This window comes from Pinus tabuliformis, chromosome 7 (genome assembly GCF_031772625.1).
Source record: "Pinus tabuliformis cultivar Carrire ecotype Pingquan chromosome 7, CPIR1, whole genome shotgun sequence".
Classification (NCBI taxonomy): Eukaryota; Viridiplantae; Streptophyta; class Pinopsida; order Pinales; family Pinaceae; genus Pinus; species Pinus tabuliformis.
In genome coordinates this window covers 1,458,009,745-1,458,013,763 of record NC_142293.1, presented here as the reverse complement: position 1 = coordinate 1,458,013,763, position 4,019 = coordinate 1,458,009,745, and positions in this window count along the sequence as shown.

Below are 4,019 nucleotides of genomic sequence, written 5' to 3'. Positions count from 1 at the left end.
GTTTCGACGTTTGTGCCACCAAAACTTGTTTTGGAGAATTCTGTGCAGAGACAGTTAAAGAAACTACAACAAACACACAGTTGGAAGCCCTCCCCCGTAGTCCAAATGATGAGCCACCCTGTAATATAGTAGATGATAGAAATAGTTTCGTAGGAAGCAGGGAATTTGATGTATCATTAGATTCTATATTTTGGACACTCTACTTTGATGGCTCTAACTGCCTTGAAGGTGCAGGTGCTAGAAGCATTCTCATTGACTCACAAGGGAACCAACATCTGATGGCCAGTCGGTTGGAGTTCACGTGCACCAACAACACGACAAAATACGAAGGCTTGCTACAGGGCCTGAAAAAAGCCATTGATATGAAGGTAAAAAATCTTAAAGTTTTTGGTGACTCACAGATAATTGTGGACCAGGTAAGGAAAAGGATACATTGCAATTCACCACACCTGGTAAAATACCAACATGAGGTATCGAGCTTAATTGACAGTTTTGATTATTTTAATATCACATACATACCTTGAGGGCAAAACCAAGATGTTAGTCTGATGGCTGTTATGGCTGTGAAACTTTTGCCTGATCTTAAATTAAACAAGAATAAATATTATGTTGAATTGATTTTCATACCATCCGTGCCTGATAACATCTCAAATTGGCAGGTGTTCGAAGGTGATGAGCAAATCCTTGAGTTCCTGCATTGCAAAAAAACATTCAAAAATGCAGCCATTGATGAAAAAGAGCACGACAAACTTATGAACGAGAGTGAAGATCAGCAAAATGATCAGCCCAATATAATTCCTAGGTCAGTTGTCAAGATGGAGCACTTTTATGACCTGCATGATAAATTTAAGAATCCGACTAACTGCAAAACGCATAGCTCATCCATTAAGTATGAGTCGGTCAACCTTGGAACCGAAGAAGACCCAAAAAATGTTAATTTGGAACTGGGATGCTCTCCACAAGAAAACGACGCATTTGTTAAGCTGTTTAAAGAGTACAAGGACGTCTTTGCGTGGACATATGATGACTTAAAGACCTTCGATACCAGCGTTATGCAGCATGTAATTCCTTTGGAAAAGGATGTTAAGCCCTACCAACAAAAGCTTCGTAAGATGCATCCAAGCCTGGAACCATTGGTGAAGAAAGAATTAAACAAAATGTTGGACTCTAAAATCATTTTCCCTGTCAGGCACACTCGCTGGGTAGCCAATCTCGTGCCAGTAAGAAAGAAAATTGGAGACATCAGGTTATGTATCGATTTCAGAAACTTGAACAAAGCATCGCAAAAAGATAATTATCCTGTCCCTTCTATGGAACACATTCTTCAGTGCGTTTCTGGGTCTGAAATGTTCTCCCTATTGGATGGGTTTTCGGGATAAAATCAAGTGTTGGTATTGAATGGAGATCAGCTTAAGACAACCTTCAACACTAAATGGGGCACTTACGCATATCGTAAAATGTTGTTTGGACTTATTAATGCGGGCTCCACATTTCAGAGGGCTATGGACATAGCTTTCCGAGGATTGATTAACAGATCAGTAGTGGTTTACATGGATGACATTACTGTGTATTCGTATCGCAAAAGGGATCATATTTATCACTTGAAATAGATTTTCGAAAGATGTCGAAAGTACGGAATATTGTTGAATCCCAAGAAGAGCGTTTTCGCAATTACAGAAGGCAAACTACTGGGTCATATCCTCTCTAAAGAAGGGATTATTATTGTTCCTAAAAGAATAGAGACCATCATGAGAATACAACCCCCTAGAAATAAAAGGGCAATGCAATCTTTTTTCGGGAAAATTAATTTCATTAGCAAGTTTGTTTCGGGTTTCACAAAAATAGTGCATCCCATTCAGCGAATGATGAAGAAAGACGTTGCGTATAGGTGGAGCGATGAAGCTAAGAATTCGTTTCAGCGAATTAAGGAGGCCATCGTAGAAGCTCCTGCGTTGGTTAGCCCCAATTTTGACAAGGAATTCCTTTTGTACACTTTCGCTTCTGATGTTTCATACGCCGCAATCCTCACCAAAAAAATGATGATGGCAACAAAGTCCTTATTTTTTATATGAGCTCTAATCTTCAGGGAGCAGAATTGAACTACCCAGACGTGGAGAAACAAGGTTTTGCGGTTTTTAAAGCTGTAAAACATTTCCGACCTTATTTATTAAAAGCCAAGACTAAAGTAATCGTTCCCGACCCTATTGTAAGAGTCCTCTTCATGCAGAAAGAAATGGGGGAACGGAGAGGGAATTGGATAACAGATCTTCAAGAATATGACCTCGAGATTAAGCCGGAAAAGATAGTTCGAGAGCAGGGATTGTGTAAGCTCGCGTCAAGAGCTTTGGCAGATAAAGAAGGGGAATTGAAAGAACGAGAAGCGCAAAGCACGCAGGACGTGCAAGTAGAATCCAGGGAGGAGCCTGGATGGATTAACGAAATGATGATGAGTGAGTGTGAAACTCTTGAAGTCCCTTTGGATCCCGAGTCATGGTATTACGACATACGTTTTTATCTAACACGGGGATCATGTCCTGAGCTCATGGATGCATCATGAAGGAGAGTGCTCAGATTAAAATCTAATCAGTATCATTTGGTCAATGACACATTATATAGAAAAAATTATGATGGAGTTTGGCTGAGGTGTTTGGAAAAGGATGACGTTGATCATGTCTTGAAAGAAATGCACGATGGCCCAGCAGGTGGTCACTATGGCGGAGAGACCACTGCCCACAAAATATTAAGAGCTGGGTATTATTGGCCCACAATGTTCAGAGACTCGCATGCCTACGCTCGGAAGTGCAGGGTGTGTCAAATTGCCGCAGGGCGAGAAAGAAAGCCAGTCGTTCCCCTCAGGCCCGTTATGATTTACCGCCCGTTCCAGCAATGGGGCCTAGATGTCATAGGTGAGATCCATTCGAACTCTTCACAGCAGCATAAGTATATACTCACAACAACCGACTACTTCACTAGATCGATTGAAGCCATCCCTCTTCGGAAGGTTAACGAAGATGAGGTAATATATTTTATTGAGAAATTTATTGTCAACAGGTTTGGCATCCCTGACACTCTCATATTTGATAATTCTTTTTACTTTTCATAACTAAAATTGACTGAGTTTTCTATCGATAAATTGATTCGCATAAGGTATGCATCAAACTATTACCCCCAGGGGAATGGAGTTGCAGAGTCCTCAAATAAAAACCTCATCCGCATAATCCGTAAATCTGTCGCCGACAACTAGAGGAATTGGCACAACACTCTAAAAAACACCCTTTGGGCTGATAGGGTCACCCCAAAAGTAGCATTAGGAAACTCCCCATTCTTCCTCGTCTATGGACAGGAAGATATCTTGCCTCCCAACGTTACCATTCCCTCTTTACAGCTCGCCCAAGCTTCGAGAGGGACCCCTTCAGCGTTACTTCAAAAAAGGATCAACCAACTGATGAGGTTGGAGGAATTGAGAGATAATGCTAGAAATAAATTTAGAAATCACCAAATGATTGTAGTAGATGGCTTGATCGTCATCTGGCAGGAGATAAAGATTACCAAGTCGGAGAGCTTATCCTGAAATGGGACAATTTGAGTGAGCCAAAAGGTGAGCACACGAATTTCCAACACTTATGGATGGGCCCATTCCAAGTTGAGGAAAAGATTGGTCAGGGAACCTACAGATTGAAAACTTTACAGGGAGAAACCGAAAAACTCCTTGTTAATGAACAACATCTTAAGAGATACTTCCAATAGCCACCACAGGGTGGTTACCTCCTGAGTAGGTTAGGATTCTTTTTTATTTTTTTCTGTTAGCTTAGTTATAGTTTCATCTTGTCTGTTCTTGTTTTTGCGCAAAGTTTATCTTCCTTTTTCTTTGAATTCCAGTCCTTTTCAACCAATTGATTTCGGTCTTTCAGTCTCGTTTTCACCTTGTATAACTCTCTTTCAATTGCCCTCATTCGCTACCTCCAGCTTTTTGCTTCCCTCATTAACTTGCTGGTGAGTCTGTAGATCTTAAATTCATT